The 25,549-nt window shown below is 46.6% G+C and overlaps 1 pseudogene; it reads right to left on the bottom strand.

Annotated features, from left to right (window-relative positions):
* Positions 1 to 3,502: 3,502 nt before the first annotated feature.
* On the bottom strand, positions 3,503 to 25,531 carry LOC113934115 (annotated as a pseudogene).
* Between the last annotated feature and the right edge of the window lie 18 nt (positions 25,532 to 25,549).

Below are 25,549 nucleotides of genomic sequence, written 5' to 3'. Positions count from 1 at the left end.
TTTTTAAAAAGATTTTATTTATCTATTTGTCAGAGAGAAAGAGCACAAGCAGGGGGAGTGGCAGGCAGAGGGAGAAGCAGGCTCCTTGCTGAGCAAGGAGCCCTATGCGGGACTCAATCTCTGGACCCTGAGATCCAGGGCCTGAGCCGAAGGCAGACGCTTAACCAACTGAGGCACCCACGTGTCCCTTCTCTTTGCGTTTTAACAAAATTTTTATAAAAACACTTTCAGCTTTTCCACATGGCTGTAAGTTTCTCAAGGTCGGGAACCTGTGTCTTAGTGATCTTTGCGGACTGAGTACCAAAATGGGGCCTGGCATGCTGAAGCAGCGATTATAAAGTAACACATTTCATTAGGATATATTACATGCAGTGCATTTCTATAGAGTGTATGTATGCTAAAGATTATGATAAGTTTCTTGATTCTGACAGTTTCTTTCAATATAAAATATATAATATAAAATACAGTGTATTATACAAAATAACACAACAATACATTTTTATTTACAAAGGAATGGAAATCTCAGGGTCCATAGTATTGACTTCAGTCACAAAGTATTCTATAGTTTCAGAAGCTGGGAAGAAATTAGGCTGAAAATTTACAGACTCTGGCATTTGCTTCAAAACAAAGTAAATAAAGCAATAAACCTCTCACCTGATGTCAATTTCATGGAACAGGAAAGATATTCTGAGTTGGTAGAAGTTGGTGTTTACCATTCCAGTCTCAACATTTATGCTGCTTTTTGGGAGGCAGTATAATCCAGTAACTCAAACACTTTCTTGCCTTCTTGCATTTACTCTCAAATATTTATTAGCAACTTGGCATTTGACAAGCACATATTGGAGGCTCCTGAATTCTATTTTTTATTTTCTGTGTGCTAAAAAAAAGTTACTGAACCCATATTTGCCTTGATTTCCTTGATTGCACAAATGACTGTTAACGCATTGCACCCTGTGCTGCTTCCTAAGTCACTGGTTAATATGGTACTGAAAGAAAGTGTTCACAATACATGCATCTGACAAATGTTTTGTTTCCAGAAAACACAGAGAGTTTTTACAGCTCAATAATAAGAAAAAGAACCTAGTTAAAAAGGGGCAAAAATTTTAGCTGACACTTCACAAGTTTTAAAAATAGCTAATAAGCCCATTAAAAGATGCTCAGCATCATTAGATATCAGAGACTGAAAACTTAAACCACAGCAAAAGACTACTATACACCTGTTAGAAGAGCTAAAATTAAAGTCCTTGACAATACCAAATTTTGGTGAGGTTATGCAGCGACTGGGAGCTCTCATCTATTCTTGATGAGAATGTAAGATGGTACAACCACTTTGAAAAACATTTTGTTGTTTTCTTATAAAGTTAAATATACACCATGGTGACACGTGCTAACTAGATTTATTGTGGTGGTCTTTTTGCAGTATATACAAATGTCAAATTATTATGTTATACGCCTGAAACTAATATAATGTCATATGTCAATTATACCTCAATCAAAAAAGTTACATTAAAAAAATCCCTCTGATCTAAATTATGGCATAAAGCAAAAGAATTAATGTAGTTTTGAGACCGGGATGGTGAATATGTACTGTTACGCCTATCAGGTAAAAGCAAACTTCTAGTAGAGAAAATGTATTCACCAGATCAGTAACCATACAGCAGACCCACAGGATGAAGAGACAACTTTTAGAAGAGCAGCTTCAATTGTAATCATCACTTAACAACACTTAAAATAGTACCCCCTAATTTTCCGTCTTTTGCAGAGCCAAACAGGACAGTGAAAGAGATGTGGGAGGGATCACCACCTTTGTGACTTTAAAGTCTGTGTTGGTGGACTACCTGTGCTAGTCCCCCGAGGATACAGTACTGCTCTGAGTTCATTATTTTGGTATAGAGGGGAGTGCTGCAGGTGCTTTTGCCTTGCCTGATCCTGAAAGCCCTCCCTCTACACGTCAAGGAACCACTGTGGTGGTCCTACTGGTTGCCAAGTATATCCACTCAAACTACATTGTCAGGAACTACGAAAATAACAAAAGAATATTTCGTGGATGTAGTGGGCCCATTGAGAGTTCCACTATCCCTAAATTCCATTTTTCAATGGACTCTCTTACACATCCATTTGACCCCTGGCTAATGGTAGTTTTCTGGAATACTAAGCATTTGCGTGATTTCAGAAGCAATGTCCAATTATTCTTAAAAGGTCCAGATATTTCTCTTTTTCTAGTATGAAATTATCTGTAGCTTGCCTTCCAGTCTGCCACATTGCTTACCACTCCTAATTGTTTCTTAGATCTGCTAGGTTCCCTTTGCCTATCCCTTGTTGGCTCTTGAGTTCATGCTCCCCTGCTTTAACCCCTTGATCAACACTTGTCAGGGCCAAAGCCCAGGAGAAAGTAGGACTGAACTATATCAGGAGAAAAAATGTCAAAGCAGAAGATCTTGCCTCCATTTCCCAAACCAGTCAAACCTTCCAGTAGCAATTCTGTAAGCTCCCTGCCAATACGGAGAATAAGCCATTCAATCAGAGAGACCAAGACTAACTGTTCTGAGATGAAAACATTTGGTCAGCCTTCAAGCAAGACCAGAGCAACAGCTCTCCAAGAGAATGTCCCATGGTCATGACTGTGTCTCCCTAAAGTATTTTATGACCTGGTAGCCCAGAGTCCTTCATCTCTGGGCCTGACTTGGGACCTCTTCTGGCCTGGAACCTCATCCCCACCTTAATACCCCTGCTGCTTATCCCAGCTGAGCACTGATAGAAGAGGCCCCCTAATAACAGACGAGTTTTCACGCCGGCAGTAATGATTTTAAAATACACCCAAAGATTCTTTGACAAGTCTCCTCTTTTAAAAGATGGAGCCTAATTCTTCTCCCCTTGAGAAGAGTTCGTGCAGGCCTGAATGATCGATTACTTTCTAAAAATAATCAAATGTGGTGGAAGTGATGGTCTGTGACTTCCAAGCTTGGGTCATAAGAAGCATTGTGGCTTCCTCCTTGCTCTTGCATTTGGACTGCTCACTCTAGAGAAGCCAGACACCATGTCGTGAGGACATTTAAGCAGCTCATAGAAAAGCTCATGTGAGGGAGAACTGAGGTTTCCTACCAGCAACCAGCACTGTGTAAGTGAACCGTCTTGGATGTGAGTCCTTCAAGGCTAGTCTAGCCTTCAGATAATTGCAACTCCAGCCCCAATCTTAACTACACACATCACAGGAAACCTTGAGCAAAGCTGTTCCAAATTCCTGACCCACACAAATTACAGGAGATGGTATGTTCATTGCTGATTAAGCCACTTAGGTTTTGGGCTAATTTGTTTTTGTTGCTGTTGTTGTTGCTTGTTTATTTGTTGGGGGTTTTTTGCTGCAAAAAGCTTTCTTGTTTCCATTTGGTCCACAGCTTGGGAGAGGGCTCCAGGGCAGTTAAAAAGCTTCCTAGTGGCTGCAGGGAGAGGCTCAGGCACATGCCATAGGGGGCCCTCAAAGGTTGCTGGGCTTCAGAGGCTCCTAGTCATGCTTGAAGGTGAGCCCTTCAAACAGATACTCACCCAGCCCTGTCTGGGGGGCCAGCCAGCCTGCAGAGGTGAAGTCAGGTGGTCTTCATCTTCTTGATGAGTTTCACCTCCTTATCCAGGAAGTGGTTCTCCAGGAAGTCACAGAGATGGTGGTCTCCCTGGACAGATCTCAGGGCATGCAGATCTGAAAGGGCCTGGTTCAGGTTCATCTCCAGAACTAGGGCAGCTTCCATGGTGTCCAGGGTTTTGCCCCACTCATCTTGGGATGGCTTCTGCATATCCTGGAAGAGGACATGGCCGCTGCACTGGTTTTGCATCTTCAAGATAGGCTTAGTGCACTTGTGCTTCTCCTCAGCCAACTAGCAGAAGAGGGGCTCACGCCCCCCCAGAGCCACACTGTCATGGTCGAAACAGAAGCCCAAAGAGAGGTAGGGGTAGGAGGCCAGCAGATGCGCATTGACCAGGCAGCTGACAGTGGCCTCCACTTCAGTGGAACAATTCTGATGAATCTGGGAGCTCCTGGCTGATCAGTAATAAGGAGCTAAGCTCAAAATAGGGTGTTGACTGGTTCCAGAGGCAGAGGGTGGCAGAGGAAGATGGCTGGAAAAATGGTTGGAGGCTGATGTCTCTGGGTCTGTTCTGTCCAAACACTGTTGAAGCAAGAGACAGATCTGTGGACTGCCAGGTGCTCTTGGTTTGGGGCTGATTTGTTACACAGCAACAGATAACTAATCCAGGGACTTGGCAACAACCTCTTTTACTTGTCTCGCTATTACTCATGCTGGTTGTGGGAATTATGAGCCAGATGAGAGGGAATAATTTATGATCATCAGTGGGGAAGATATTTGGGGAAGTATGACCTCTCCTCATACCTTACCTCCTCATAAACTGTGACAGCCCCACTGTGGTAATCTGGCTGTTGATACCACTAGATTTGTAGGGACATTTCGATTTTTAAAAAATGTTCAAACTTAGAAAGAAATATCTTACTAATACTTGTTTGTATTTTCTTCCCAACAGCTCTATGGAGCAGGCAGGGTGACTATTATTTCCCCCAATTTAGACATGAGAAAACTCAAATTTCAAGTGACCGATGTGTGACAAAGTCAGGATTTGAATGGAAGTCTCTCGGATTCCACATCTGGGTTACCATCATGCCCCTTAAATAAGTGCCATTCCTGCTCTGTGAATCAGTTAAATTCAATCCAGCATATTTAATAGCAAGAGATAATATTTACAAAGAGCTCGGTGCAAGGTAAAGTACTCACTAAGTGGTAGCTAATACTATCATTATATTTATGGGATGCCCAGTGCTAGGAATACAGAGGTGAACCAGGCCAGGCCCTTTTCCTTAAGGACCTTGGGCTGGGAGGAGATGCAGACCTTGCTGAATGATTTGCTTCCCGGAGTGCCTTGAAAAGCCAAAAAGAAAAGAAAAATAGTGTGTATATGCCAGGCAAACTAAGGTCAGGGGTGGAATGTTCAGGGCCCTTTATGGCTCAATGTTCTGTCCCCTCTCAAATGTAGGGGTGGAGCCCTCCTACCCCAGTCGACATGCCACGAAGCAGGCACCCGAAGAGCAGGTTGCCTGAGGGCGAAGAAAATAGTGATCATTAGGAACACCCCACTCTTCAATTTCTGCAGTAATTATTACCTTGTTTTCTTGGATGGATTGTGACTTACTGAGATGCAAGAATCAGCCAGGACATCTTAGGAGAAAACACCATGGAATGAGCTTCCTGCTTCTGTGGGGGTTCTCCAGGAAATGACCATGTTGAAATCACTTCCCGGAGTTCACGGGACCCTGGAACGGGATCGGTGAGGGTGAGCCGAAGACAGCCCATGGGATGGGTGGAGGGAAATTGCTCCTGGAGCCATGGAGAGAAAATGAGGCCCTGGGCATTACAGAATGGCTTCCATCGCACCAAAGACACCCCGAGGTCCTTGGTGCCACCAAAGGCTTTCCTGAGGGAGGAGGAGAACTGTTTTGAGTGGCTCATCAGGGTCCGGGGCAAGAACTGAGGATGGCCTGTTTTTGCTTGATTTCTCCTGTTTTGGGGTTTTTAAGTTTTTTTTTTTTTTTGAAGTGGTCACCAAATTCCCATCATTCTTTGTATGCAACACCCATTAAACCTAAGCGATTCTCCAAGACAAAGAAAACACCGCGTCTGGGGCCATGTGCCAATAAGAAGTACATGACCTTCTCTTGCTGGGGCACTGGTATTTTTAAAGCAACAAATGCATGATATTGAATATCCCAGCAAGGCTCCCTTCTGAGCAGATCCAACAATTGTCCCGGAGAAGAAACAAACTGGTAAATGCCCCCAAACCCTTCTGGGGCGCCCACAAAAACAGATCATCAAATTCCTCTCCCTCATCAGGAAGGCGGGGGGGTGGGCTGTGCCTTGAGTGTGCGAGTGTGAGAGGCGGCTTGTCGTGGCAACGGAGACCCATTGTCGTCTTCTTGTCAGCACAAGTGAGGACATTGGACCTTTTGCGCCCCTCTGGAAAAACGTAAGACACAGCCAGCTTCTCTCCAAGGACATTTTTCACCCAGAGGTCTTTGCCTCAAGGCAAAAACATCGACTCTCTTGGCCCCTGCATGGGCTTCTGGAAGCCCAGCTCTCATTTGGCTGCATGCATGACGAAGCTCTGGGCTGATGTGGCAGAGCGAGCTCCTCGACACCAGCCAGGGAAGCGGGCGGCCTGAGCAGGTGGGGCTGAGCCTGCGCCACCCGGCTCGGCCCCAGTGGTTCCTCTGTGCCCTCCCCCTCCCCCCGCCCCAGGCTCCAGAGCACCAGGGTAGCCTTTCTGAGCCTTTGTTTTTCAGCAGTAAGTGGAGGTAAAGGGTGAGGAGAGGGAAATGTGATCTCCAGTGAATTGTAATATTTTGCTTTCTCTAATCCTCTTCAGGTGGCGACTGTAGCCAAAAGGAAAAACAGGCCAATGTGCAAGATGGATAAAAACCCTGATTATTACCCCGACAAATGTGCATTGGCTGAACCGAATTCTAGTCCCAGTGATTCATTACTAATGGGCTTCAAGTTCTGACCTAGGGTTTGAGATGGGGCTTCTGTGAAGGTGGAGGGGGCGGCCGTGGGAGGGTCTCTGCCCTGGAGGGGAGCTGGGTGGGAGCAGGCAGCCTCTGAGCCTGGCCCAGATCACAGCTGGCCAGGGGCTGGGTGCTTGCTCCAGGACTGCCTACCCTGCACCTGCCACGGGTTCTCTTCTCTCAGGGCTGGGCTGCGGGCAACGTGCTCCCTCCCTGCCTCCCTCCCCCCATGTCTCCGAGGCTGGGCTTGGGCCCAGAGTGTGCGGGGGTGGGGGGTGGGGTAGAAGGGTGGGAACGGTGCTCTGTCTTCTCCACTCCCCAGCGAGGAGAGTGAAAAACACTGTCTTGCATGAATAATACACCTTCTTCACTCTTTTGAAGAGTTCAGAGCACCTAGCAGACAGAATGTTCTTCACCCTCAACAACTCCCTGAGGCTAAATCAGGTTTTGATTCCGCCCCTTTGCCTTTTTTTTTTTTTTTTTTTTTAAATAGATGAGGCAATGACAGCCCATAGCAGTTGGTCTTTGGGAGTGAGCTGTGCTGGGCCCACAGGAAGCAGGCAGGGAAGAGCTGATGGGCTGAGTCCTTTATGGAGGCAGGAAATCTCTCGGCTAATCCCATGCTCCATCTCTATAGGCACTTGAAAGAAATCACACCTTAAAAAGTCCTGATATATATAATATCTTGTTCCAGAAGCTGGTCCACTAATAATAGGCTTTTTGTCTGTTTTAAGTAGCAAGAGGGTACTCTTTTAAGAGGATGCTAGGTCATAAGCATTGCAGTGACACCCAAGCAGCTGCAAGGCCAAGAAGAGAGATCCAGGTTTTTTTGTGTGGTAGACTCACCACTGGGTGGTGATGACTGGTCTCTGATCCGCTTTGGATTTTATTATTATGCAGACTCTTGCTGACCTGTCGTGCTGCTTCTAGTCTTTCTTTCTTTCTTTCTTTTTTTTTTTTTTTTTTTGCTTCTAGTCTTTCTTTGACCATACTCCAGTGAGAATGGTCTTTGACAAAACCAAAATGTGATCCTGCCATCCTTGCGCTTAAAACATCTTGCAGCTTCCCATGGTCTTCCAAGATGAAATTCTAACTCCTGTGCACAGCAAGAAGGACCCCAGGCTTCCCACCAGAAGTTCACAACTGCCTGCTAATTTTCAGACTCCACACTCATTAATTCACTCAGGTGTTTAGGCATTTACTGAAGGGTTAATATTTTCCAGCCAGTTCACCAGGCACCGGGAATATCGCACTATGGCAGTGCCTAGAACACGAGCTGGTCAAGACTCAGATTCTGCCTCTAGTCTAGGAAATTACTTCTCTCACTGCCTATGACCCCCCTCTTCTTCTGCCAGTTACTTTTACTGTTCCATGAGTTTTCTTCTTCTTCATTCTTCCACTCCCCACCCCCACCTAATACCACTCTTTAAAAAAAAAAAAAAAAGATTTATTTGAAAAAAAAAGGATTTATTTGTTTGAGACAGAGTGAGCAGGGGGAGGGGCAGAGGGAGAGAATCTTCAAGCAGACTCCTTGCTGAGTGTGGAGCCCAACTTGGGGCTCTCTTGCACAACCCATGAAATCATGACCTGAGCAGAAACCAAGAGTTGGATGCCTAACTGACTGAGCCACCTAGGCGCCCTGTACTCTTGAGTGTTCTGAGAGCTCACGGTGCTGTATCTGGCTATTATGTTACTGTTTCCTCATGTTGTGAATGAGAGACTCGGTCTTACATATAATGTCTAGCACAGGGTCCAGCTCCTGGCAGATGATTGTATAGGTCATGGCTCCAGGGCTACATTGACTTTGGCCAATATGATGGGAGCAAAAGTCTGCTGGCGGGTCTTCTGGGAGAGAAACCTTTAAACACACTGTCCCTTGTTTTCTCTTTGGTGCCACATCTGGAAGAGATGCCTAGAACTGTTGCAGCCACATGGAACTAGCTTCGGAAAAAAGCTAATAGGACAGCGGGGCAGAGAGTTGGAAGTAACGTCTACCTGGGATCATCTTACCTCTGGACTTGAAGTTACGTGAATGGCAAATTTCTTATGGTTTAAGCCATTCTGATTCAAGGTCTTCCCTCCCCTTCTCTTTTCCTTCTTTTTCTCCTCCTCCCTTTTCTTTTCCCTCCTTTCCTTCCTCCTCCTTGTTTCTCTCTCTCTCTTTTTTTCTTTCTTCCTTCTCCTCCCCCTTCTCCTCCTTCTTCATTGCCAAAATCTTCCTAAGTGATTTGGAACTCATTATCCATCTGTGTTTGGACTGTGTGGGTAAGACCCAGACATACTAAGTCCAACTGACAGCATCTGGTATTAGTTGTATTTACTTACATATGTCTTGTCTATCTTACTAAACTCTTGGTTCTTTGAGGGGAAGAAATCTGTTTTGTCCAAAATTGTCATATTAGTCTCCTCTCCCAAGTGTCTACCTAATGCCCGCTACATAGTACGGAGTTCCACAAATGTGTGTAGAAGTGAATGAAACTGAAGCCTTCAACTACTTTTTGTCATTTTGCTTAACCCTCAATTTATCACTTCTCTTTGTACTTCATGATTCAGTATTTTATTCAATACCGTTGTTCTCACATTGTTTCCCATTGAAAGTCTTGCACTCTCCAAGAAGACGCTAAGGTCCTGGAGAACAGCATCTGAGTCTCATCTCATATTTCTTTGGTGTCTCACAGGGTTCTCTGCATTTGCAGGGCTCTTAAGAGGCACCTAAAAATTTTCCGGTGAACAAATCCCCTGAAACCTTACACAGCATGAACCCTGCCTAAGTTTGTAGTTGTAACTCTTGCATGTTTGTCTCAGTTCCTTGATGGTGGAAGTTCTCACTTTCTTCTTTTCTACCCTCTACCCTGACATGCACAGAGTCGGCATCAATAAAGGCTTATGATTAATGGATGAGAATATCCCCACAGATCACAAACCCACAAAGCGATTTTGGTGAACTCACACCTCTCAAGAACGAGTGTGGTGGAGGTCGAACTAACATTTAAAAATATCTTTTGGGGCGGGAGGGCTGGTTTTGGAGGTGACAATACACACTAATATCCGCGTCCAGCCGTTGAGACTACGTTGCTATTATCTGTGGGTAATTTTGGAGCCCGGTTTTCTTTTTCAGTCTGCCAGACATTTCTATTTCTATTTTTGAAGCTCTGCTTCTGGTATGTCCCCAGGTCTCCAAAGAATCCTGCAGTCATAGCTACTGTCTGTTGAAAGGGCACTTGGCTCCCCGTTTCCTGTCCTTAAGAAGGTCTTTTGACAAGACACTCCAGCTGCCTGGGTTTCACACCTTACCACAGTGACTGATAGTCAAGAATATAACTCAGCAGTTTAAATTATTTACAGTGGCTCCCAACAAACAAACAAGCAGGGAGAGGTAAGTACAGAAGCCTATACATTCCCATCCCTTAACTGACGCTTTAAACCGTTTCTTTTATCCAGGTGATAGATTTTGACCCTGGTTATAATACAGTATCTCCCAGAGACATTTTAAAACCTTAAAACCATGAGAAAACAGGGATTGGATAAGCGTCAACAAATTCATCCTCATTTATTCCCCCTTATTTGAGATCTCTGAGTGGTATAGCTTCTCTCTCCAAATCTGATGAACGGGTTTCCCTTTGAAGAATGGTTATGCATTCTTTGCCTTGTTTAGTTTCTACTCGTGAGTGTGAAGGTGGTGGTAGTGAATTATGTGTGTGTTTATGTGTCAGGAACATCCACAATATATATGAGGAAATGCCAGGAAGCAGGGCTCTTAAATTTAATCTTCTATGTCAGTGCTTTATACCCAATGAAAATATCCCAATTTAAGACAACTTTTGACATGTGAGGCAATGTGCTGCATGCCCTAGGGGATAAAAGATGTGTAAGACATATCCAGACCCTCCAAGTATACTATGGGCTATAAGCAATTCAAAAGAGGAAATTTTTTTTCCCAAAATGGGTAAGTTTGGTATTATAAAAGTAATTCACTGCCATAAAAATGAATATAAATTAGGAACATATTTAGTAAAAAGAGTAAAGTTTTCCACTTCTCCATCTCTAATCCCAGAGATAGGCATTATTAAGAATTTTGTTGTAGGCTTTCAGAATTTTTATGCATATAGAAACTTTGTTTTTCAAAGATTTTACTTATTATTTGAAAGAGAGAGTGACAGAGAAAGATCATGAGCAGGGTGAGGGGGAGAGGGAGAGGGAGAAGCAATTTCCCCACTGAGCAAGGAGCCCGATGCAGGGCTCAGTCCCAGGACCTGGGGGATCATGACCTGAGCCAAAGGTGGGCACTTAACTGACTGAGCCACCCAGGTGCCCCGATATAGAACATTTTTATGTATTGGGACCATATTATACATATTGTTCTCTAACCCTTATCAGTACATGTAGATGTATCTTATCCTTGTTTTATTTTCATTGGCTGTATAATATTCCATTGTATGGGTACACCCTAATGTCTGTTACTAATCAACAGTTGGATCCAATCTTCTGAAATTTTTCACTCAATTAAAAACAGCGTTGTAGTGAACATCCTTGTTCGTTTTTTTCACATGCTGAAGCACCTTCTTCTTGGGAAGATCAGGGAAGATTTCAGAGAAAAGGTGGCATTGTAGTGGAGCCTGAGGGAGGGAACAGCGTGAGCAAGGGTAGGAAATAAATACAAGGTACATTCAGGAGTTTGTAAATAGACCTCTTTGGGTAAAATGGAGAATGTATTGTTCAGTCTTGGGCAATCGACTCACAGGAAAAAAGTTCAGATGAATGGGGAGTTTTCAAGGGAACACAAGTTCTGTTGAGTGTGCAGTGATGCCATGATACCTGAGAATATCCCATACATATCTGGGAACGGAGGGCGATGTTCCCAGACAAGAACATCTGGGAAGAAGTGAGTGGAAGGCACTGGGCTTTCCAGGAAGCACTGGGAAGACTAAGACCCATGGAAGAGACAGTGTGATTTAACAGGGCTTGGTAATTGATTGGATGGGAAGGAAGTCAGTGGGGGGTCCAGGCCTGGTTTCCTCATCCAGAAAATGGGGACAGTAGTTCTCATACCTCAGGGTTATTATAAGCATGAAGCCAGATACAGGCAAACTTTCCATAAGTAACAGTTACTACTGTAATATTATTTCTTTTGGTTATGAATCTTCTCTGTAGTCCCCCAAATAATGGTCATCCCAACAGGGCTTTCAGAGATGCTAGTTTTTGGAACGAAGAGGATGGATTACAGTGACCTTTTCAGAGAGCCACTGTGAAGTCACCAAAGGGGGTTGGCTGTGTTTTCTCAGTGATTCTGTGGAAACTTAAGAGTTACCTCCAAAGATGTGAATCTGGTCTAAATACTTTGGGAGGGGGCACTTTCACATCTGTGGTTACTGAATTCGATTTTCCCTTTTATCTAATTCAATTCCCCTCACCAAATTACAGATACTTGTTTTTGCTTTTAGAGCAGAAAGGAAGGATGGGAAGACACACTCCAAATATTTAGTTAGTTTCAAAAGTATGTGTTATTCCAAGCACCTTCAAGTACTAGGTTTCTTGAAATAAACTATCATCTTGCTCTGCTGTGTTCCCTTTGGCAGGAACAATAACCATCCACTTCATGTGCATAACACTCAGCTCTTTGCAGGAAAAGAAAAACAGCCTGATCGCTGGAAGAGCTAAATTCCAGACTCAGCTGTCTCCATGTAACTGGGATGACTTCTCTGGGCCTCCTGTGCCTTACCAGTAAAATGAGAGGCTTCAACATGGCATCTTTACATTCCTTACTTGTAGGATATCACAACCTGTGTTCACAGAGCCCTTGTGAGGTTGATGGCATGGTGTTGTGAAGGCTGTTTTGCAGATTTGGGAATGGGAACCAAGGGGTGAGCAACTTGGCTCAACTGAGCAGGATTCCCTTCATCAGAGACAGGCTCAGGACTACTCAGTGCTGTCTGATTTCTAGCACATAATACTGTCTCCTGAAAGTTTCTCTCTTGAGTTCAGCTGGGAGAGAAGCTTCTAGAAGGTCAGGTGTCTGCCTTCTGTTCATGTGACAACCAAGTTCCACCACTTGGCAGCCACAGCCCTGAGGCAGACCACGCTCTTTCTTCCCTTCCCATGCCCTCTTTGCACTCTTGCTCCAGCCACACTGAACTACTTGGAGTTCTTCCTATGGCCCCATTCCCTCTCATCTCCTGGTCTTTGCATAAACTGGATTTAATGTGGGGGCTTGGGAAGCTCCTTTCCCCCATTAATCCCTTTCCCTACTTCTCCTTATTTTATTTTATTCTGCCATTGTTTCTTTCAGAGAGCTCTCCCCAACCCTCCCTCCAAGCTTTTTTTTTTTTTTTTAAAGATTTTATTTATTTGAGAGAGAGAGAGAGAATGAGAGATAGAGAGCACGAGAGGGAAGAGGGTCAGAGGGAGAGGCAGACTCCCCGCCGAGCAGGGTGCCCGATGCAGGACTCGATCCCAGGACTCCAGGATCATGACCTGAGCCGAAGGCAGTCGCTTAACCAACTGAGCCACCCAGGCGCCCCTCCCTCCAAGCTTGTTAGAGGCAATTTCTCTGGATTCCATAGTAATTGTCCTTCCCTAATTGTTGTGGTAATAGTATTTACCACCCTACATGGTAAGTGCCTGTTAACTCATGACACAGATGAAAAATATACTTGATGATGGTCCCAAATTGCAGTGGTGTAAACAAGATAAAAGTTTAATTTTCTTTCCCTGTAAGGGCAAATTTGGAGATGGGCTGTCCTGAGCTGGTGTAGTAGCTTTATGATCAACAAAGACCTAGGTCCTTCAAGTTTTTTGCTCCAAGTGTTGCCTCATGGTTGCAAGATGGCTGCTGGAATGCAAGCGTCACATCCATGAAAGGTGCAGGAACTGAAGAGAATGTCACCTAGATGAATCTGTTCCCTTTATAGAACTTTTCTATAAGCTCTACCAGAAGCTGTCTACTTGCCTGTCTTTAGCTGGGAAATGTAGTCTTGTAGCCCCCTGAGCAACACTGGATGTCTTTGGTGGAGTAGGAAAAGAGAGGAGCTGTTTGGTAGGCAATAATCATCTCTGTCAGCCATGCTGCTCAGGATGTGGTAGGCAGTCAATGTCAGTCTGTGAGCAGGCAAGTACAGAAATGTAAGTGTTCATGACTTTTATAGCGACTTGACATTTATGTGACATGGTATCAATCCACAAAGAAAATGACAACTTGTTCTTCACCACAGAGTTTGAGAAACCCTATCTGCCCCAAGTCCTCTGTTTTCTCTCCAAGACTGCAAGCATCGTGAGGGCAGGTAAGTCCTGCTCTCTGTTGTATTCACTGATCCTACACAATGCCTAATGAAGAGATGTGTAATGAGCCTTTGAGGCAGGAGAGCACTGAATCCACTTGTTACCGCCTGGTTCTTGCTCAGCTCGCCTTCCCTGATGTGTCTGGATCTCTCCTCTCCTGTCTCCCTCCATGATCTCCTTCTCTTGCTTTTCTCTTGCTCTCCTGTCAGGATCTTCTAGATCCCTCTTTCTCTTCCAGTCCTCGAGTGTGATGACTTCCCAAGCATCAGCCCTAAGCCCTTTGCCTCTCTCCACATCCTCTCTGCTGGGCTTGCTTGCCTCCACAGCTTTAATACTCCTGCAAGACAAGGACCCCCAGGCCCTGGCCCCAGGCTGGACTCTCTCCTGGCCTCTGGTATTTTCCAGGGTTTGTTGGAATGGGTCCAAGCCTGAACTGTTCTTCTCCCCTACCCCAGGCTGACTTCCTGACTTTCCCTCAGAAGGGGTCCATAGCCCTTGGCTTCAACAAGGGGAGTTCTTCCATTGTTTCTGTGGCCCTTCTCCTTCTTGTCTTCTTTGCCTTCTAACATTGTTTATTAGTTTCCTAGGGCTGGTGTTACAAAGTACCACATACTGCGTGATGTAAAGCAACAGAAATATGTTCTCTCACAGTTTGGGAAGTTGGAAGTCAGCAATTAACATGTCAGCAGAAGCAGGCTCCCCCTGAAGCTTCTGAAGGAGGATCCATCCCTCCCTCTTCCAGTGTCTGGCAGCTTCAGGCGTGCCTTGGTCTGTAGCTGCCTGACTCCGTGCCTGCCTTCGTCTTCTCTCTCGTGTCTCCGTATCTTCACATGGCATTATCGCCTCTGTGCCCCTCTCTCTTCTTGAAAGGACACCAGTCCTATCGGATTGGCCCACCCTACTCCTGCATGACCTCACCTGACTTCACTAAGTATACCCACAAAGCCTCTATTTCCAGATAAGGCCACATTCTGAAGTGTCGGTGGGGGGGGGGGTTGGCAGTTAGGACTTCAGTTCATCTTCTTGGGATGGGAGGTCACGATTTCATGCATCACATTTCTCTCTCTCTTTTTCTTATTACTTCACGGAAATTTCAGTAGAGGTCTCAGGATGCAGCCTCTGAGGCAGAGTTCTGGGTGTTTGTTAGGGAGGGAACCTTGGGATTCAGCCCTTTGGAAGTGGAGGGCCAGGAGACTGGTCAGAGGAAGCAGCTGGGCTGTGAAGCGGGCCCAAGGAGAGCCTCACTGGGGCTAAGATGACCCTTCAGATGGCCCTGCGTGGGGCCTTGGTGGTTGCTTGATGGTCATGCCTACTGTGACCAACTGACCTGGAGTGTCCAGAGTTAAGAGATTTCCCAGGACACAGTATTTTCAATATTTTCAGGCTGACTGGGATGATTGGTCAGCTTTATGCTTCTGCATCCATCGTAGGATCTGGGTGAGGTCTCTACCCTCTACTCTCACATCCAAGATTGATAACATCAGGTGTAACTGAAAGACCTCCTTTGCTAACAGTGAAGAGACAAAGCTCTGAAAAATGAGTCAATAACTTTTCATGGCTTTCCACTGGAAAGATTTTCAGCAGGAGAGTGACAGGATTTTCATCATCGTGTTCTTGTTCTCAACCTCTGTTGTGTTAAGGCTACATCTCCCTGTGGAGCTCTGTATGCCCAGCCCTCCAGGCTGACCCAGCTCTGGGGAATGTTTGCTGCAGAGCTGGTGAAGAGGCTTCCGGTATTCCCATCTCTCCACTGTTGCTCCCAGGAGCACCATGTGGAAGCTTGTCCCACTTTCCCCAACTGTTCAGATTTGCCCATACTCAAGGCTCAGACTCTCTCGCGGGTCGATGTTGAATCCCACTAGTTTCTGGAGATCAAGCTCCCTGAAGATGTGCCAGGCCCCCTGCCCTTAGACCAGGCCCAGAGAGGCCCCTGCTCTAGGGCTCTGGGATGGTGGACGTGGTCCTGTTTGCCAAAATACAGTGGGTTTTTTTTTTTGGGTGGGGGACTATTGGAGATACCTACTTCCACAAGGATGTGCCTTAGGTCACAGTGGGCAATTGCTCTTCCCTAATTAAGTGCAAAGCCCACCCACTGTGAGCTCCCCCCTGCCCCCAGGTCTATTCAGGACTGACCTGGTCTTCTCAGCTTGCTTCACAATCAATAGCGCCAGAAAAGGCAGTTTTATTCACTGAAGTCACAGATCAATGAGGCAAGATTTGCATATGAGCTTAGTATATAAATCCTGGGGTGAGGTAATCATTTCTTTTCCCTGCTCTCTCCTGATTTTCCCTCCCTTTTTTGTTTCCTCAGTTCATTTTCCCTTCTGCTTTTTTGTCCTTCTCTTCCCTGAGAATGTCCTTTCTTTAGAGCCCCAGCTAGGGAATGCAGCCCTCTTCTGTGTTCCCCCATGCCCTGCATGGTGAGCATCTCTTAATTTGGCTCCCCCCAGCCAACCCCCCTATTCTGTGAGCAATTCGAGGGCAGAGATGTTCTGAGTCTCCTGTGTGTGGTAGGGGAATGCTCCCTTGTGCTGGATACTCAGCAGTGTATTGAACTCGTGAGCTTTTGACAACCTCTTCTTTCATTCACCTTCCCTAAATGGTGGACTCCTGTGTGGGAAAGAAGGGGCTAGAGTTTATCACCATAGTTGGGACTTCCTGTATCCCACAGACCAAGGGGCCACCCAACGTAATTAAAATCTTTTTCCTGCCTATGAGCTTCTACTAGTGTTCCTCAACACACTGCCTCACCCCCAGTTGACTGGAAGAACATGAAAATTATTGGTGCCCTTCTCCTGATTGAAGGCTTTCGGAGCGTCACTTGGAAGTAGAGGCACCATTTGACCAAAATGGTGCTGGGGGAAGCCCAGAGAACCTGACCGTGATAAGTTGCTCAAGGAGATGGTACCCATAGGCTTTTTCTGTTTTTATTTTCTATTTTGTCCGAAAATTTGTAATACTTGCACTGTTTCAAAGCAGATACAACTTTTGGGTTGATTTCTGGCAGCTGTACCATGTTTCCAACCGTTAATCACTTTCCTTTACTTCTCTGGGATATTAAGAAGGAGCACTAGCCCATTTGGGAGTCCTCTCCTCAATGCTAGATTTTTATTTAGAGATAGATGAGCTTTTCAAATAAAATTGGCACAGATAACAGCCAAAACAACCTCCTACATCATTAGAGACCAGTAGGGAACCTCCGGTCCCATTTCATACACTGGCTGATTGCCATCAGAGGCCCTGGGGCATTGTTCTTGTTACTTGTAACAGTGGTCGCTGCTGACATTCCCATAGCATGTCATTGTGCCTCCATATGCAATCTGATTTGAGTCTTACATGAGGTCAGTTGTAATCATGTCCACTGTAGATGAGTGAATGGAGGGTCTGGATGTTATGTAACTTGCCCACAGTTCCAGAGCCAGGAAGCACCTTCTCGTGCTCAAACCCAAACCTTCCGTTGTTAAATTCCTCCATCTTCTCATTGTGCTTCATTGTTCAGGTATGAGCAACACTCCCGAGTGATGAGCATCATGGGAAGGGGCCTGGCCTGAGTCACCTGCCACCCTCCTGGTGGCTGCCCATGACAGTTGACAATGTAGGAGACGTCCCCCATGTAGTCCACTGGGCCCGGGACAGGAAGTCTGCTCCTTGGCAGAAGATCTGTAAAAGGCTGAGCCTCCAGACTGACTACCAGAGCCTACGGATAGGACCACCTTGAGACTGTTCAATCTCTGCTCTTCCTGTGCACCTGTTCTCTCCCCCGAGCTCCCTCAGCACCTGCCTTCCCTCTCCCTCCTGCTCTCCGATCATACCAAAGCCCCTTAATATCTGTCGTCTTGGTCAAAAATATTGTGCAGTTACTCTCCTATCCCAGCCTCTGCTGAAAAAGAATCTGGTTAATTAACATTGATTACAATCCACCAACTGCAAGTAAAAATCGATTGCTGGGGTCCCTAATTTGAATGCACTTCTCTCTCCTTATCTCTTATGAGGAAGAAAGAGACACAGAGAGTGTGAGAAGGAGAAGAGGTGAGAGGAGAGAGGGTATTTTGTTAAGCAGTCCAATTTCCAGGGTCCCCAGTGAGGGACATTAGGGACGCGCTGGTCCTTAGATCTGGCCCACTCTCCTTCAGTGTGGCCATTTCTCAGCATGACGTCTAATTGCTGCAAATAGCCATTGTGCACATTTGGGCCTTGTTCATAGCTCCCTACTTTATTGAGAGAGGAGCGATAGTATTGATTCTGGATGGCCAGGGAGAATGCCAGAGAATATTAGTAAGGAGCGGAGAGAACACAGTACATAAACTTTTATGACACAATGTCAAGCTGGATTGTGAAGACATAAATGAAAAGGACAACACGGTCTGTAATTACCACAAACGTGCATCTTCCATCTGCCGGGGAAGGCCGCCTGAGCTGGCCAGGGCAAAGTGAGGGAGGGGATGAATTTTCCGGCTCACAGAGACGGTGGCCCATAGTGGTTGCTCCTCGTTGTGGAGAAAGAATATATAGGCCACATGAAAGCACTTCTTGTTGCGTGGCACAGTGTGGTCTTGAGCCAAGTGTGGGAATTTTAATATCGGGTCTGTACCCACTGTTCACCATGTGACGCTGAGCCGGTCATGTAACCTCTCTGGGCCCCACTTCCCTCAGGACATATTAATAGCTACTTCGCAGGGGTGGTGTAAGGATTGAATGAGATAATGCCCGCAAACATTTTGCATGGTGCCTGGAAAATAGTCAGCTCTCAGCAGGTCGTAGATATTGCCATCATCATTCCTTTTCTTTCATTCTTTTTTTTTTTTAAATTATTTATTTATTTGGAAGAGCGAGACAGAGATAGCGAGAGAGTATGAGAAGCAGGCTCCCCGCTGAGCAGGAGGCCCAACGTGGGGCTTGATCCCAGGACCCCAGGATCATGACCTGAGCCGAAGACAGATGCTTAACCGGCGGCGCCACCCAGGCACCCCCATTCCTTTTATTTCTGATGCAGGAACTATTGACGGAGTGTTTGCTCTGCACCGGCACTGTGCTAGAGGCTGAGGCTAGAGGGGTGCCCCATGCTCATGGATCCCACAGCTCTGGGAGTGAGACAGACATTAATCAATTATTGACTCAAATAAATGTGAAAGTGCTCCTGTGCCCGGAGCTGGGAATGAAAGACACGAGGCTATGTGACTGGATTTCTGTTGTTCCCATTTTTTTTTCAATCATCACATTTATTTGTTTATTACCGTCTCTCCCAGTATAACGTAAATTCCCTGAGGACAGAGACTTGGTCTGTTTTCTCTGCTGCTCTATCTTCGATGCCTAGAATAGTAAGTGACACACAGTAGGCGCTCAGTAAATATTTCCTAAGTGAATGAATAGTGATGTACTTAGAGTATAGAGGAAGAATTCGTACCTAACTCTTAAGAGCTTATAGTCGAGTGGGGTACACAAGAGAAGTACATTTAAGACTCAGTGAAGTTATTAACAGGTTGAACTACAAAACCAGAGCTAAACTTAAACTGTAAGAGCTCTCTTTACCCAGACACTGACATCCCACACTAGCATGGGGCCGGGTGTCAGATTGTTGGCCCGCCATGAGAAGTAATGAAAGGAAATGGAAAGACAAGGAAACTGGTTGAAGTCCCTGAGTTTGGCAGCTGCAGTTGACACACTGTGAGTGTGTTAGGGTAGGCTGACTGATTAACAAATGATGCCTGATCCCAGCCGTGGGGTCAGCAGAGGGGTTCGGCTTGGGTCAGGTCTTGGGTCCTCTACCGGAGCCTCCACATCCCACTGCCAGGCAAGGGAAGAGATCTAGAATATAGGGAAACATTCCCTCTCTTATTGCATCAACCGGGAGGTGGCCAGCTTGCTGTGGCATGGGTTGCACTGGCCAGGGGAGTCACAGGGCCTCAGCTAGATGCTGGGGAATTGAGGACTGTAGACAAGTCGTGTGTCCAAGAGGAGGAGTTGGTGGGTGCCATATGTCTCTACCAGCAAATACTTAGGGAGGCATCACTGCATGCCAAACACAGGGATCCAAGATGGCCAGCGCCCTCCAGGATGTCGCCATCTAGTGGGCAAAACATGGAACTAACTAATGACTAATGAAAGGCGGGTCTTAAGGGCTGAGTACTTAGAGGGACTGCAAGTGTGACGGGAGTATGGAGGAAGGAGGGATTAATTCCACACGGATTGTGGGACAGTTTCAATGGAGACAGTCAGATTGGAAGGGAGGGTAAGACTTTAACCTCTGGTGTGGTGGAGATGGCCAAGTGTACACCAGAGACTTGTGTCCCCCCTCCCATGGTGCAGACTTGTGGTTGGTAAGCGCTGTCCGGCTGGCGTGTCCATTTCACAGCCTTCCATGCATGTAGGGGAGGCCTGGGACTAGTTCTCAGCAGTGAGACATGAGCCAAAGGGATGATGGCTACCTCTGGGCCAAGTCAGTAAAGAAAAACATTCTTTCTCCATCCTTTCGTTCTCCATCCATTGACTAAATGGTGACGCCCAGGGTCACATTGTAAGCCTTCTTTGGGGATGACCGTCTTTGGGGTTGGCAGTTCTGACGTAAAACTACCTTGGACATTATGTGAATGAGAAGGAAACACCATTGAGTTTAAGGTATTATACAGTTTGGGTGGCTTAATAGAGGTGACTAATGGGAGAGAAGAGTCAGGCAGTAGCCATGGGACTTTCCAGGTATAGGAAATCATGAAAACAAAGACTCAGAGGAAAGAACATGAAGAGGATGTTCAATCTCGTATGTTGGTAGTGGGAGGGCAAAACAGTACAACCACCCCAGAAAATAGCTTAACAGCTTCTAACAAACTTAACAGTGCACCCATCCTATGTTCCAGCAATTCCACTCCTGGGTAGTTACCTAAGAGAAAGGAAAACAAATGTCCACAATAAGACTTGTGCCGGAGCGTTCATAGCAGTTTTATTTGTAATGGCAAAAACTGCCAACAGTCCAAGTATCTGCCAATAGGTGAATGAATAAAAACATTGTGGCAAATTCATCCCATGGAATACTTTTGGCCATCATTAACAAAGAACAGATTACCAATACCTGTGATAGTATGTGTTAATATCAAAACATTATATTATACAGAGGAAGCCAGACACAAAAGAGGACATACTGTGTGATTCCTTTATATAAAGTTCAAGGCAGGCAAACTAACCTATGAAGACAGAAATCAGGAAAGTGGTTGCCTATAGGGGGGAGAATTGACTGTAAGGGGACATGAGGGAAATTTCTGAGTTACAGACATACTGAGGGGGTGGTAATATGGTTGTGTACCTTTATCAGAACTCATCCGATGGTAGGTACCCTGAGGATCTGTGTACTTCGCTGCATTTTACTTTAATGTTAATTTAATTAAAAAATGTGTTCAGGGAAAATGAATGGATAATTTTGATTAGAGCATGGGATTCTGGATGGAGGAGTAGGGCTAACATATAAGATTGGTATAGAGTTTGGGGCCTTTAGTGCCAAAGTGGTTTGGATGTTACCTAAAATGGGGAGCCACCCCTGGCTTTTGACCAGGGGAGAAACAAGCTCACGTGCAAGTTTTGGTGGGGGGAAATGGTGGCGGTGGGAGGAGGGTAGGGCGTAAGATGACAAGTTGTGTTAGAGGCAGGGGCCCCTGTAAGTTATGCACAGACTGGTCTTTCCACGGATGCACAGGCCAGCCCAGGGAGACGGCTGGGGACCTAGGAGCTGTGTTTGCCAAAGGTCGAATTGTGAGACAAACAGTTTCTTTCATACAGAGAGTATTTTAATCCCTATGACTCTATAGTAAGATCAGGCCACGTGTTATGATTGGAAGTGATTTCTATTATTAGTTACGATTACTACTCTTGGATTGTCGAATGCCAGGACTTGGGAGGAGCTGGGCAGGCCCCAGAGAAAGAAATGGTCTGTGAAGTTCGCATTTTCCAGAGCTCAGCAGACAGGAACTCAGGCTTGAAGCTAGTCATTTCATGCTTATCCACTCACACCTCGGGCTGTGGTCTTCAGCTTGCGTCAGAAGCACCAAGAGCCTGGAAGTAGTGACCGTGGGACCTCAGGGCAGAGGCTCAGAGAGGGAATGGTTACTCAGACCCCTGGCTGGGCAGCCTGTGTGTTTCTCAAGTGTCTTGGGAAAGAGTGTGGCAGAAATGCGTCCATGGGATTCAGAGTTAGCACGGAGGTGAATCTCACACATTTCTGGAGGGCTCAGGAAACAAGTAAGGTCTACCCAGCAGCTAAGAAGACCCTTGTTTCTTAAGCTAAGCCCTTCACAGATACTTTCAGCGTGTTTACTGTGTGTGGGCGCCAGGACACATCTGGGGAAGGAGGGGGATGTGTCCTCCACGTCACCAGCACCATTTCCTGTGGGCATTTTCAGAGGCCATCCTGAATTTACATATTGTTAATCCTTTGCCGCAAAGATGATTCATGAAATGTCAAACCAGGTGTGACCTTATTTTAGTACCCTTGTCAGATTTTTCTTTCAAACACATCCGGAGACAGGAGCAATGAAATCCTTTGTCAGTCTCTGCAACAGGGTCGCGAAAGTCGTAACTGTAGTTGTGATGTACACAGCAGGTGCTCAATAAGTGCTTCAAATGTGCCTAGCTTCAGTCACTTGGGATGGTTTGTAAGTTAAAGCCAGGAAGCTGCTTCCCAGGGTCCTGGTCATCCTGGCTGTGACTCGCTGGGGGACTGTGGGTGTTCAGCAGTTTCATGGTATGAGTTCCTACTGAATTGTTGCGGTGTTTGCAATCCCATGGTGACAGGGGTCTCTCAGTGGCTGTGGGGGGCCCTCATTTAGTTGGCCAGCTGTCCTGAAGGCACAACACTCATCAGGTGAAGACTTCTTCGGGGGATCCTTGCTCTGCCCCAAACAGCAGTGGCTCGGACGCGAGGAATCAATCTTCCTGGAAGCTGCAGATGGTCAGACTGCCCGACTTCCCTGAAGGCGGGACTGATTACCAAAAGATAACTGGCTTTCCCTGGCAGGGAGACCTGTTTCCCACCCTGGGCAAATCTGTGGACCTCAGAACCCTAACCACACATGGGCCTTTGTCAGGAAGAGTCAGCAAAGCAGAGCAAAAAGCTTTGGAAGCACACAGGTCTAGGTTTGGATCCTGGTTCTGCCACCTTGCTAGTAATGGCTCCTGGTCCATTCACCTCTGAGCCTCAGTTTCCTTATCTATAAAGGGAGAAAACAGTGGTGGCTCCTTGTAGTAGTCAGACCAAGTACTGCCACGTACCATACACAGCACCTTAAATATCAACGTTGCACCATGAGAAAAGTGTGTTTCTCCTTCACACGGAGTCTCATATGGATGTTTGGATGGACGGCTCTCCTGGGGGGGCTCCTCTATAGGAACAGACTCAGAGATCAGGAGTCTTTCCATCACAGATATCTCCTCCCATCTTCTAGGGACATGGAGTCCTATGTTTCCAGCGTTGGAAGAAGAGAGAGAGAAAGGGACAGACAGGCAGACAGGCAGGCAGACAGAAAACCAAACATCCTTAAAACAAGTGTAGAACAAAAGCATCAGAACCTTTGCTCACACATTGTGCAGAAATGCAAGAGACCAGTGACTCGTCTCCCAACAGTTGGTAGCTTGAAGTTCACCCTGATAGGAGTACTTACACTGTAGAAATTGGCAAATGCTACAGATCAGGGCTATTTCCCCAGAATGGACTGGTGGTTAAACATTTCTAGGAACATCACGGGTCCTCTCCAGCTCCGAGTTAGGTGGGCATCCCTGGCATGGAGTACCCTCCTCAGACACTTTGTGTCAAATGATGTTTGAGAAAGAAGCGATCCCATTCCTAAGTCCTTGTGGAGGAGCAGGCCTGGCTGCTATAGGACAAAGAGTGGCCTCTGTCAGTGTTCAAATTCACTTCCGTGGTGGCTAGAGCCTGGGTGGTTTTCTCAGTGACAAGGTCCAGAGCTTTGCCCATGGTGGGAAACACAAAGTCTCACATTCTCAGCATGGGAAGTGACTTTGGTAGGGAGGGGGTCAGAGGTGCTCTCTAATCCTGCCTCAAAGCATGCCCTAATTCTTGACCACTGTCCCAGCCTCACTCCATGCTACCAGAATTGAGAGAACGCAAGGACGTGGGCAGCTCAGCTAAAAGAGGGACTCCTTGACAATATCCCTGGCATCCGAGAGCTGTCTCCTAAAAATGATTATTAATCCTGCACCGCGTGCACCTACGCACATGCCCTGTTTCCTAATATTAACGTTTCCTACTTTTGCCATTTTCTTTTCTGAGACCTCTGGGAACCATTAACAGAGTTTTCCTGCTACCCAGGATTTGCAGGAGAATGCAGATGGGCCCAGAGCGGCCCAAGTGACGTCTGGAAGGATGTGATAGAATTTGCTACTGGAACCCCGGCTTTTCTTACCTGTGGTGAACATTCGTCATCATTCCCCAAAATAGTGCAGACAGAACAAAGGCTTCTCTGGGTCTCCGCTAGGCTTGGCCTGGGTCTGTTTGCCCTGGGGGAGCGGGCTGGTCAGAGCGGGTGGGGGTTCGTTTCACTCATCATTCCGGTGGAGGGAAGGCAAGGTTCAGTGCATTTCTGTTTGTTTTTACAAACTCAATGGGACCACCTCCATCCCCACCACCACCCAATTTGCAATCAGACCTTCCCCGGACTCTGGAACACAGCCTCACACAGCCACACAAGCTCCCAGCAGCAGTGGATGAATGGCGAAGTCTGAAATGATGTCAACGGCTTGTGTGCAGGCCAAGGAAAACATGCGGGGGCCCTCCGTGGCCTCATCCCTGTGCTCGCTGTGCCGCAGCTGCGGGCTGTAAGTTTTCCTTCTGAGCAGACAGAGCTCAGTACATCTGAATTTGATTCAGAAACGAGCATGCCTTTTCCAGACCCCTTGCACCTTCCCCCGACTCCTCACCCTCCTTGAAGAATAAAGTTGTCCGAGCCAGGCTGGAATGTGGGGTGGCTACACCTGGTGGCGATTTGGAATTATGCTTAAGGTCCCCGAGTCCCGGGCAAGGAAGGGGGGGTGAGGAGAAGGAGCAGGAAAGGTCAAGGGGGCAGCGGGTGTAAGGAGACGGAATTCCGTAGCCATAGGGACGCTGGGGGTTAAGACAGCTGCCAGGACAGTTTGGGCCCCTTCTAACTACTTCCTCCTGACTGATGCAAGTTTTTGCCTTCAGTGCTGTGTTTTGAAGGTTCGGAGGGTTGCACTGCCCCCCAAGTCATCATTCTCATCTTCCCACTCGATTTTAGCCCCGGAGGCATATGTAGCTCAGAGCATCTCTGAGACCCGGTTCATCCTTTGGGCTACTTGATGGTGGAGCCATCTCCACGGTCAGTAATTCCACTGTTGAATCGGAATCACACAGATGCAGCCCCAGGGGAGTATCTTAAGTACCCAGGCAGTGAATTTTATGGATCAAATGACAAGGCGGTGGAAGCTGGGTTATTTTTCGGAGCCGGAGAGAGGGAGAAGTTTAGCCTGACTCCCTGGCCGCCGCCTCCTCCCCTGACCCTCTCTCTAAATGGCTCCAGCCAAGTGAGGTTTGAAGAAAGTATGGTCTGTGAGGCCTGACAGCATGATGGGATGCAGGGCCTCTCCTCCTCCACACTGACCGCCGGGGCTGGGCTGGGAGCGGCTGGCCAGCGCCAGGAGCGCCGCCTCTCCCCGCTCTTGCTCCAACCCCGCCATCCCTGACACTTGGCTTCT

The sequence above is a fragment of the Zalophus californianus genome, chromosome 13, assembly GCF_009762305.2.
Source record: "Zalophus californianus isolate mZalCal1 chromosome 13, mZalCal1.pri.v2, whole genome shotgun sequence".
NCBI lineage: Eukaryota > Metazoa > Chordata > Mammalia > Carnivora > Otariidae > Zalophus > Zalophus californianus.
This window is presented reverse-complemented; position numbering and strand designations above follow the sequence as displayed.